The sequence below is a fragment of the Octopus sinensis genome, linkage group LG1 (assembly GCF_006345805.1).
Source record: "Octopus sinensis linkage group LG1, ASM634580v1, whole genome shotgun sequence".
NCBI classification, from domain to species: Eukaryota; Metazoa; Mollusca; class Cephalopoda; order Octopoda; family Octopodidae; genus Octopus; species Octopus sinensis.
In genome coordinates, this window is record NC_042997.1 from 11,033,363 (window position 1) to 11,046,510 (window position 13,148).

A 13,148-nucleotide genomic window follows, 5' to 3' on the forward strand; every position below is an offset into this window, starting at 1 on the left:
TAGGAAGGGCATCCAGCCGTAGAAACACTGCCAGATCTGACTGGGCCTGATGAAGCCTTCTGGCTTCACAGACCCCAGTTGAACCGTCCAACCCATGCTAGCATGGAAAACGGACGCTAAACGATGATGATGATATATATCATTATCCTCATCATCATCATTATTTAACATCCATCTTCCATGCATACATGGGTAGGATGGTTGACAGGAGCCAGCCAGGTAGAAAACCTACCATATATATATATATATAATGCATGTGTGCAATGTGTATATGTAATACCATCACATTCTCTCAGGGAGGTGATGACAAGTGACCGAGACTTTTGGTGATTTGCTGTGCTTGAGAAGACACATCAAGCTTAGTGTAGTCATAGTTATGACCAGTGCCAATGACACATGAAAGGCACTTGTGCTGGTGACATGTCGAAGATACCTGTGCCAGTGACAGATGTGAGGTAACCATGCTAGTGACACATAAAAGGCACCTGTGTCAATGACACAGAAAAGACACCAAGTACATTCTATGGAGTGGTTGGCATTAGGAAGAGCATCCAGCCAAAACGGAGTGGAGTCTGTTGCAGCTCTCTAGTTTACCTGTTCCAGTTAACTGTCTAACCCATGCCAGCATGGAAAATGGACACTAAGTGATCATGATGATTTCAACATTAGATCACAAAATCAAATCTATATCAATAAAATAACATTGTGCATATCTGACAGTTTGACCTTGACTTTCAAAGAATAATTCGAGCTCAGTTCACCCATGACATCTTTTTCAATAGAGAGTGTGCATGTTTGGAGAGGATTCTGAGAAATCGAGTGATTTACTTTGATACTTCCTTTATAGAATGATACTTCCATTTTATTTTATTGTGCTTACACAGTGTGTAGAGGAGAAATTTGCCTTTTGTAAAACTGCAACATTCATATACCATATATGATATTCTGTCAGTACTGAAACTTATTTTTTCTTTATGGATAATACTTTTCTTCTTTCTGGAGAAAATTTCTTTTGTATGAATATTATTTTTTCTGTTTTAAGGTAACTTTTTGCTTATAGCACTTATGACCCTAGCATATAGAGCAGATAACTCCTACATTATGGATAAAGAAAGAACAATTGGAAAGGAAACAATGACAGGAAAGAGACAGAGATAACAACAACAAAAAAAAGGGGAAAAAATAAACAAAGGGGAAAAAGTAGAAATGGGATAAAGGAAGAGAAGGCAATTCAAAAATCCCCTCAGTGGACAAACATAATTGAAAAAAATATATATATAATATTGCAATTAAATAGTTAATAAAGCCTCACAATGGATCAAGAATTCCAATGACTTGTTGATATGAACACATCATTATACCAAGAATTAAAATGAGACCTGTCACTCTGCCATTCACTCTTTCCTAATTATAGAGTTCAAGTGGCTGTTGCATTGATAAAAAAAAACAATAAATTTAATTGTCAGTCAATGAGTAAAATATGTCTGTTTCCTTATGACTAATATGGACATAGACGATGATACGTTGCACCATCAAGAACAACACAGGCTGCAGCTAGTTTAGTGACAATTTTGACAGAAGGTATTAACATTGTGTACACTAAAGTTTTCCAATGTTAGAACTTTTTTCTGAACTTTTATCTCACTTGGATATTTAATTCAGATAAATTTACAAGTAAACGTTTTAGTACTTTCTTTTTTTTTTATCCTACTTTTGTGTTCTATGTTTTGCTGTTTAGGCAGTTAAAAGAGAAGTGAAAATCTTTAATAAGGAAAGTCCTTGTGCTGACCAGCTGGCTAAAACTTTACTTAAATTTTAAAAGAAAACAGTATTGATATAAACGGCTACCATGGGGGAAAGTGATGACAATAACTGCAAACATGAATAACAAGAATAATACCCAATAAGCATAAATTTAAATGTTGAATAAATTTACAGATTACATTCTATTCATTAAATTTAGTTGAAAAATGCACTGATGCATATTGTCAAGAAAGATTAATTTTCTTTTGATTGGTACACACTGCTTATATTTCCACTTATCAGGGGGTCTCCTTTTCACAGTATTATCTGAGGGTAGTGCTCATTTTCCTATTGTGAGAAGAATGTTATATAACAGGTGATCAGCTAATGCAACTATAGGACTTTTTACACAGTTTTTCTGCAATAAGTTTTGGATTGCTTTTTAAATAATATTGATCAGAAAAGAGAGTGTCAAAAATAGGCTCATAGTCAACTTTTCAGTCATGAAGTTAGAAACAGGAATAATGATCAAATTGTGAGGTCAAGTATTATAATGTTTCCAAAATACTGGGTTCTTAGCAATCTTCTGGCCAAGATTTGATCACAGCTCATGCACTGTGTGAGTCACCACATGGATATTTTCAAGTATTGCAGTCTTTTTTTTTTTCAGACACTGAGCAAATAAGCAAGGAACTGATTGAATGTAAAGATTATCAACAACAATCTTGAAGAAAATACAATGAATTCACATAATGGTTTTTTTTTTTTAGGGGATCCAGTATTTTTATCCACTTGTTAAATCTCAGATGCTTTATTAGAAGTTTAAAAGCCAAACATTTCCATCCATTATTGATGGATCACTTTCTGTTGTACCAAAATACCAGAAAGCTTATCAAAAGGTGAATTAGTATACTTGGATCAATTTATCAGTTCAAGTTATTTCTCCCTAAAGAGAATTGTAAAGAGGTCATCAAATCTTGTGAAATTAAATCTGGATGTAATAAATCATTGTTTGCACAGTGAACAGCATGAATGGAAATGATGATTTCCAGCAGATTTGAACACAAATATGCAAATCATGGATCTGTAAGATCTTGAAGAAAGTTTTAGTGAAGGAGCTGTGCAGTTTGCAAAACTGCATAAAATGATATTGCATTAAACACGGTAACGGGCATTTCCTTGGAGTTTTGTTTTATAAACATAGTTAATGCCTTATACATCTATTTGTCACCCAACTGCAGTAGATAATATTCGTTTCCAAGCTAAAAAAAATTATTAAAAAAGAACTAAAGAGCACCATGACTCTAAACAGATTGAACAATTCCAGTGAAATTAACTTCTGTGTGAAATAGACATTTACAGTACCATCAACACATCTGTTTGTGTTAATTATGCAACTTTAAATTGTACTTTACTCTGCAAATAAAAGATTTATGTATTTATGTATATTTTTAATTTAGGACTCCTTTGTAATATATGCTATGGTTCTGTGCTACATTAATCCATCCCAACACCAAGTAGTTCCATATGATTCTAGCTGCTTCAAAGTAAACATTTTCTGCTTATTCAACACTTGGATGAGTCTCACATCATCCCATCACATGTCGTTTAACACCCACATAAACAGAGAAAAGCTACTAATCTTCATTGTTGTCAATGTCTTTCTATCAACAACACATTACAGTATCGAAAAGGTACATTTCATCATGCCCCATGGAACTAGAGAGCTTGTCTGCAACAATCTAAAGAATCCCTTTCATCCTGTATCAGTTTTTATTCAGAATTACTACATCCTCAGATAGGATGTCTGTGGAGTTCATGTCTGTTCAATTCAGATTTTTTTTTATTTGTACACTTGGGATGAAGAGAAGAATTTTTTCATAATCTTAAAATAACACTTTAATCTTTTTTGTATGTCATAGAATAGTCAGTCCTCTGTTCTCAAGAAGAATAAAAATATATATATATATATATATATATATATATAAAACATACAGAATGGGTGTTCTTATTTCAGGGAAAACTCATCCAAAGTTAAACATTTAAGCTGTTAAGTGACAGAAAAGTATTTGCTAAAAGCTTTATCTGTTGACTCATTAATTGGTGAAAGAAATCAAGCTTAATTATTATGAAAATAGAAAATAAGAAAAAGAAAGTTGATGAATAGTAAATAAAGTTCTCTGCTTCTTTTTCTCTTTCACAGACATAAGCAAATGTTCATTTAAAGAAAACAACATAAGAATACTGAAGTAAATATTTTCACGCTATTTTAAATCTCTTCTTAAAATAATGATTTCTTAGGATTAAGGGTTATTTTTGAAATGGATAATTAAAATAATTACTTTAACCAATCCAAGTATTTTACAGGTATTATTTTAAAACAAAGACAGTAGATAGCAAAGCTTCTTAACTAACCTCTGCTCCTACTTCACTGGAGGAGGATGTATGGTGTTGAAAAACCCGAAACACCCAATGATACCAGGCACATCAATGAAGATGTGTCCAGATGCATTAGTCATTGATGTATGCACACAATGTAATAGTTCTTAGTAAAAATTATGATTTCTTACATTGGCACACAGCCACACATTTTGGTGTGCAACATTGAATATTGACTACTAATTGTTTTATCAATTCTGATGAAATAATAGGCAAAGACAATTTGGCAACATTGGAACACAAGCAAATAGCTAAATATTCAAGCTGCCAACCACCCCTTCTTCATAATAATAATAATGATGATGATGATATAGATTTTTAACACAAAAGGTTGCAAATTTTGTGGAGGAATATAATTGATTATATCATCTTCAGTCCTAAACCAGTATCTATTTTATCCAGAAGGATACAAGGTAAAATTGAATGTAGTAGGGTTTGAACTTAGAACATAAAGACATACATCACAAAGCAAATAACAATGATTTAGAAGAAGCTATAATCTTTAATTCTGAGAAGTTTAGCTGCAAGAAATAACCTAATTCTTTTGTCAATTTAATCCTAATCCTCCCTAGTAAAGTGTAATAATATGTTGACAACAACAAAATAATACTCAGGTCTTTCAATTTCAATAGAGTAAGTTTTCATTAAGATAACTTGAAAGCAGGTGTGAAATGTAAAATATTAATGTATTCCTAAATTTTCAAAATATATGTTAGGGCATTTCCATTCGATCATAATATAAATAATTTTTTATATACCAGACATTTGAGGATATTAGTAATATATAATCACTTAATATCCTAAATTGAAGCTATATTATGTCAATAGCTTCTTCCTATAATGCTATAATCTCAATTTATCAAGATTATTATAATAGCTAATATCCTTCACAAAACATATCTTACATATTTAAGTTTTTCCATTTTCACCAGGTCTAAAACTATTTTCTCTTCTAAGTTATTAGTCTAGAATCAATCTACTTTATATCATGTTAAATCTTTAGCATTCAGATAACTGTCAAAAGTAATAGTTATATATTCATACTGTTTTGAATTAATCCTGCATTAGCTTGTAACTTTGAGATTTTAATGATGCAATTGTTTATTTTTAGAATGACAGATGTGAAAGACTGGATCTGGGCAGTTTGAATATAAAACAGTGTATTTAGACTCAATATGACTAATTTAAATGCTAAAAGGTTAAGTTATCTATTGCTGATATCCAATCACTAACTTACAGTTTTCAGTTTACATTTCAGTGGTTCTCACTCAATGTTTCACTCAGCTCCATAGTACTTTCAACAGGCCCCAATCTCATTCTAACTATCAGACTGCAAGATACAATATGGGAAATACTTGTTTCTAGTTTAGGTACAAAACTAGCAATTTTGAAGAGAGGGATGATTGATTACATTGATCTCAGATCAAGACTGATACTTTAGTTTATCACCTTTAAAGGGATGAAAAGAAAAATTGACTTCAATGGGATTTAAATTCAGTATGCAAAGAGACAGAACAAATACCACAAGGTTTTTTAATGCTCTAACTATATGGAAAATATAGAGAGTCTGCCTTTTACACAGATAAACCCTTTGTTTTCAAACAGGCAATAACTCCCTGAACTTCTTCCAGATCTTCCTTATTTTAGCTACATTTTTTTCATTACAGTCACTTCCAGCACTAATTAGATAACCTAGAGGAGAGAAACTATCAACATTTAGCTAACCATCAAAGTAGTTAACCTATTGAAAAGGTTGCAAGACGCAACGAAAATTATAGGAAAATAAAAATAAGGAATAAGTGGAAATTTTACCGGTGAGTGTGTTAAATTATAAGGCACAAAAAGAAAATGACTCTCCCCAGACACAACAGAATATGCTTCAACACACGAACTCACATAAAGAATCTTGCAAACCAAATCCAAAAATGAAATATATGGAAAATAATAGCACAATAATTATTTTTAATGATCATTAAATTCATAATTTATTAAAGTGAAATACATACTATGACTTCATACTTTGTAACCATTAATCTAGTCAATATTACATACCATCTCATTAGTGAAATTTAGCATATTGACATCTGACCTTGATAATTCTCAAATCTTCTTTCAACTTCCTCTGCATGGATACCCTTCACTGACACCACATCCAATTTTACTATCTATCTTTATCAGAATATAATCATATTTCTCTTGCTGATATCACCTGATACTTTAAGTGCACAGCTGCCCTCAGATCACTTGTACTATGCTTTTTATATAGGTTAATATTCAATATATCAAGTTTACCATATTTAGATCCAATTACCACTATTTCCAACATTTAATGCCCATTAAGAAAATCTAAATGTGCTCAATCATACTTGCTACACATGCTTCATGTAGTCTGCCTTTTACACAGATAAACCCTTTGTTTTCAAACAGGCAATAAACTCCCTGAACTTCTTCCAGACCTTCCTTACTTTAGCTACATTTTTTTCATTACAGTCACCTCCAGCACTAATTAGATAACCTAGAGGAGAGAAACTATCAACATTTAGCTAACCATCAAAGTAGTTAACGAACTTTATTTCATGAGTACTTTTACTGCTAACCAGTCTATCTAACACATCTGAAACCCTGATACTCTGCTAAACTTACGAATTCCAGGACATCTTTTATGCATGCATTATTTGCACTTTGAGGACAAAGTATTAAGCTATTTTCTCTGTTTCCACATATTGTGCAAGACCACTTCAAAGATGAAACAATGTATTGTGTTCTCCATAACTAACAAACACTTCAATCTTTACAGCATAGACTTTTAGGCCCTAAAACTTTACACTATTCTTTCAAATTTGAAATGCTTTTGAAACTCAAAAAATTCTGTTGTAAGAACAGACCCATATTGGAGTACGGGATTCAAGCCTCTTCTCTTTATCTCCTCAAAGACACACAGCATCTCGAAAGAGTCCAGAAGCTGGCTACCCGCATGGTTCTTGGTCTCAAGCATTTGTCTTATGAAGAAAGGCTGAAGACGTTCGACCTTTATTCTCTAGAAACACGACAACGCCGTGATGATCTCATTCTTGCTCACATCATAAGCGGAAAGTGTAACCTCTCGAAAGAGCTGTTCTTCACTCCTGCTCCAGAGCGTCGGCTGCGGAGTCACTCCGAAAAGCTCTATCTGCGACGATTTCATCTCAATTGAAGGAGAGGGGCTTTCTCTGTCCGGGTTGCAGATCTGTGGAATAAGCTGCCAAAAGAGATAGTGAAGATGCCGACGACCGCTCGGTTCAAAGTCTCCCTTGACCACAAGTGGCCTGAACTCTTTACATGAATGCCACCCTGTACATAACTCCATGTCCCCCTACATGGCCTTGCTTTTTGCTTTTTGAGCCAAAAAATTAACTAACTAACTAACTAACTAAGAACACATAATCAATATGGAGCAAAGCAAACCAATCCTGTATTTTAGCCTCAGTAACTTTATAAATAGAAGCAAGAATATGTTGGTTTTGATGTCATTTGTAAGATAACTGCATTGATCATAGTTAATCTCCATAATGTAATCTCAAAAATATAAACATTTTTTTTAATGTCCACTTTTCCATACTGACATGGATCAGGCGGAACTTACTGAGGCAGATTTTTCTGCAGCTGTCACCTGTCTACAACTATCATGCAAATTCAAGACAAGGAGATAGTAACACATATATATATATATATAGGGACAGGAGTGGCTGTTTGCTAAGTAGCTTGCTTACCAACCACATGGTTCCGGGTTCATTCCCACAGCGTGGAACTTTGGGCAAGTGTCTTCAACTATAGCCCTCGGGCCGACCAAAGCCTTGTGAGTGAATTTAGTAGTTGGAAACTGAAAGAAGCCTGTCGTATATATGTATATATATGTGTAAGTATGTGTTTGTCCCCCCAACATCACTTGAAAACCGATGCTGGTGTGTTTCCGTCCCAGTAACTTAGCGGTTCGGCAAAAGAGACCAATAGAATAAGTACTAGGCTTACAAAGAATAAGTCCTGGGGTTGATTTGCTCGACTAAAGGCGGTGCTCCAGCATGGCCACAGTCAAATGACTGAAACAAGTAAAAGAATAATATATATATCATCAGCACACTCCAAAGGATAAACCAGTAATGTATTTACATGCAGTTAAATATGTTTGGTCATAAAGTGACCAATAGTTTCACATCCATAAAGCTAAGGGGTTCACATCCATAAACCCCTTAGCTTTATGGATGTAAAACCATTGGTCACTCTATGACCAGACATATATTTAATTACAGAAAATAGATTCCGTCACATACCAGGGGGAAAAACTAGAAGTAGATGATAGCTTCTGCTACCTAGGCAACCAAGTCTGTAGTGGGGGTGGATGCTCTGAGAGTAGCTGTTAGAATAAGAATAGTATGGGCAAAGCTCAGAGAGCTTCTACCTCTTCTAGCAACTAAGAGCTTCTCACTCAGAGTAAAAGGCAGACTGTATGATGCATGTGTGCGAACTGCAATGCTACACAGCAGTGAAACATAGGCCATGATTGCTGAGGACATGCATAGGCTTGAAAGAAATGAAGCTAGTATGATCTGTTGGATGTGTAATATCAGTATGTATAGAGAAATGTTGGACATAAGAAGTATCAAATGTGGTGTGCAAGAGAGATGACTGCGCCAGTATGGTCATGTGTTACGTATGGATGAGGACAGCTGCATGAGAAAGTGACACATCCTAACAGTGGGAAAAACCTGTGGAAGAGGTAGACCCAGGAAGACATGAGATGAGGTGGTGAAGCATGACCCTTGAACGTTGAGCCTCACAGAGGCAATGACAAGAGACCAAGACCTTTGGAGATATGCTGTGATTGAGAAGATCTAGCAAGTAAAGTGAGATTGCAGCCATAGCCAATACTAGTGCTGCATGACTGGCCCATTTAAAAGTACCCTTGAAGAGTCAGATGATATAATATGCTCGAGAAGACCTGTTGAGTCAAGTAAAATTGAAAACATAGCCAAGACCAGTGCCCCCTGCCTGGCTCCCATGCCAGTGGAACGTAAAAAGCACCATCCAAAATTGGTCGATGCCAGTGGCCCCTAGCTGGCTCCTGTGCCAGTGGCATGTAAAATGCACCATCTGAACATGGTTGATGCCAGTGCACCCTGGTTGGCTCCTGTGCCAGTGGCATGTAAGATGCACCATCTGAACGTGGTCGATGCCAGTGCCCTCTGACTGGCTCCCGTGCCAGTGGCACATAAAAAGCAGCCACTATACTCTTGAGGTGGTTGGCATTAGGAAGGGCATCCAGCTGTAGAAACATTGCCAGATCAAATTGGAGCCTGTTGCAGCCCACTGGCTTGCCAGGTCTCAGTCAAACCATCCAACCCATGCCAGCATGGAAAGCAGACATTAAATGATGATGATGATAATGATGATGATATATTATATATATATATATGTGATGGGTTTCAATTTCTGCTTACCAAATCTACTCACAATGCTTTGGTCAGTCAGCCCAGGACTATAGTAGAAGATAGTTGCTCAAAGTGCTACACAGTGGGACTGAACTCAAAATCATGAGGTTGGGAAGCAAACTTCTTATTTCTTTATTGCCCACAAGGGGCTAAACATAGAGGGGACAGACAAAGGAATTAAGTCGATTACATCGACCCCAGTGCATAGCTGGTACTTAATTTATTGACCCCAAAAGGATGAAAGACGGAATTTGAACTCAGAACGTAACAGCAGACGAAACACCACTAAGCATTTTGTCCAGCGTGTTAACGTTTCTGCCAGCTCACCGCCTTGGGGACCAAACTTCTTACCACACAATCACCCTTGCACCTAAACAAACACACGCACACATCATTTGTATAAAGCAAAACACTTAAGTGCAAGTTACTCATCAGTAGGGAGAGCATAGTGTTGCTAGACTGTTTCTGTGATGCCTAGTAGTAGTGTGTGTCTTGGTGTTGTTAATAAAGACTAAGTTGTTATTTTTGAACTTGTAGATGTTTCCCTGACCTCAGTTCATGGAAGAAATGAAATACACATGTGTACACAAAAGCTTATCAATGAGTGATGAGTGGCATGACCTGTATAACAGTATGTACCAATATAAATAACAGGGGAAAGGTTATTAATTCTTAACAAATCAATTTTAAAAGTCAAAAACCTAGTCCCATAATCATTCTGTTACAGAACAGATGAATTATAAAGGAAATTAAAATTTTCTCCCTTAAATTTAAGAATTCTTCACATCCTTCAAAATGAATGTAAACAAGGTTAGTACAATTTTTGTGATATTGTGTATTCCAAGATTGGTTGGGTAATACAGTACTGTGCAGTGCAGGAAGTTGAGAGAAGTTAATATAGAGAAGAAAAAGCATAGAAGGTATAACTGAGTCCTGAAACCGGCCAGACTTCATAGAACACACTTTGATTGAGCGGTCTAACAGAAAACTTTCAGTTCAAGTAAGCTCAGAGAAATAAAGCTCACAAAGTTACTAGAAGGTCCTCACATCGGACAATAGACAATGGTGTTAATAGTAACAATGTTGCTTTCAACAAAATCTTCAAAATTGAGAGATCACTAGTGATGGATATCCTAGGAGTGTGTGAATATACTCAACCATTAAACACAAAACTATATATGACCTAACCGTGATTGTTAATGTACTAAACAATATGTATGGACAATTATAAATACACATTGAGGTAAAAATAATATTTGTAAATGACACTGTGAGACTTTGACAAATGTAAAAATTATAAATTTTCCATGAACAGAAAAATGCCCCTTTTTTGTCTATGAAAGAGTTACTTACTATAATTTGTTGATATTTATTAAAATCTCACAATGTCAGTTAAAAATATTATGCTTACCTTAATGCATATTAATCATCTGATTCTGGTTCTCATTCTTATATCACAAATAATGAGCATTTTTACCTTTTGTTAAACAGTGTTTCAGCATAGTGGTTTAGTAAGTTGTATAGCCTGTTAAGCTGTTCAGGTGTCTAGTCAAAAGTGCCAATAACATCAGGCTATTACACAGTTCTATATAATTGGTGGCATTAGGTTAATTACCCATGATTCATATTATTTATCAAAATCTATGTAGAATAATTAAACATTTAGTATTTGGGTATTATTTACACTAGTATGAAATGAAGAAGTTATATGATTATTAAAATTGTTTATTTGGAATTAATTACAATCAAAGCTCAACATTTGAATCTTAGCAACCTTAATGTAAGCTTTAGGGCAGTGATGGAGAGAAATGGTAAAATACTAGATTAAATGTCTAACACTATTTAGTTTCATTTCAACTATTTAAATTGTGAGTTCAAATTTTAGTAAAATTGATGACACTATTATACCAAGCGAAATGACTAGCAAAGCTAAAAAATTTCTGTATTTTAACCACTCATTATTCATTTATCTAACTCGTAATACTAACATGCTGTACTTTGATTTAAAATAACTTATAATGGAATGGAAGGTTTATGATACCTGTGGAGTATCTCCTTTTCCCATCATAATTATTTTTGTAGCTTCAAGGATCTAGAACACAAAGAAGTTCACAAGCAGAGTACAGTAGCATGTAAAAAAGCATCTTTCAAGTGTTAAGCCCCAAGGAGGCAAAGTGGATGACGGCAGCGGTATGTAAAAAGCTCCTTTCGAGTGTAGGGCCTTGCGGAGGCAATGACCGAGACCTTCGGCATTGTCATGCTTGAGAAGACCCATCAAGCCAAATAAAATCATAGTCATGGCAGATACTGGTGTCACATAAAAGTACCCATTACACTCTCAGAGTGGTTGGCATTATTAAGGGCATCCAGCCATAAAAACCATGCAAAATCTGACTAGAGGCTGGTGCAACCTTCCAGCTTGCCAGCCCTGGTCAAACCATCCAAACCATGCCAGTATGGACAACAGACACTAAATGATGATGATCTTAATTTATATTTTCCACTCAGCCAATAAAAGAAATACCATTATTATGCCATGGTGGCTTCCCTTTTTCACATATCACTTCTCCTTAGATAGAACTAAAATTGTGCCTGGTAAAAAAAAATCAGAATCAATACTGTTCCATTCTAACTGAATAGCATTAATATGGTGGACAAGAAAAGTATCAGAAATACTTTAAAGTATTTTAGAGAGGAAATTACTGAGAGATGTCATCTGCCTGAGTGTGAAGATTATCAACAACAAATTTGAAGAAAATACAAGTGAAATCATACAAGTACCCTGCACTGAATGCCCTGTTTCTTACAGCAGAAACACTATAAGCTAATAAAGTTGATTACGTAATTCTTGTTACATTGTCATTCAGTTAATACACACACACACACACACACACACCTGTATTCATCTGATATCACAAGTTAATGAAGTGAATTTGGTAGTGATAAAAACATATTTCAAAGACTACCTCCAGTGCCTCAATAATTGTTAATGTAGGTACATCTCTATAAGATGTACCCAGTGTAAGCTATGGACACATAAGAGGTGCAGCAATGTCAAAGGTAGGCTAACTGGGAAGATAGTTTTTGTATGTGGCAGATGCTCGGGAGCATTGACCTCCGAAAATCTGCAGAAAATAACTTCCGTCACTTTCCAGGGAGAAAAACTAGAAGTAGTTGATAGCTTCCGTTATCTAGGTGACCAAGTCAGTAGTGCGGGTGGGTGCGCTGAAAGTGTAACTGCTAGAATAAGAATAGCCTGGGCAAAGTTTAGGGAGCTCTTACCTCTGCTGGTGACTAAAGGCCTCTCGCTCAGAGTAAAAGGCAGACTGTATGATGCATGTGTACGAACAGCCATGCTACATGGCAGTGAAACATGGGCCGTGACTGCTGAGGACATGCATAAGCTCGTGAGGAATGAAGCCAGTATGCTCCGATGGATGTGTAATGTCAGTGTACATACTCGACAGAGCGTTAGTACCTTGAGAGAAATGTTGTACCTAA

The 13,148-nt window shown here is 35.4% G+C and overlaps 1 protein-coding gene across 1 annotated transcript in view; it reads right to left on the reverse strand.

Annotated features, from left to right (window-relative positions):
• LOC115217190 (two pore calcium channel protein 1-like) overlaps nt 1–13,148 on the reverse strand; it is a 91,793-nt gene that overhangs the window by 63,744 nt on the left and 14,901 nt on the right. The gene's annotated exons all lie outside the window — the stretch shown is intronic.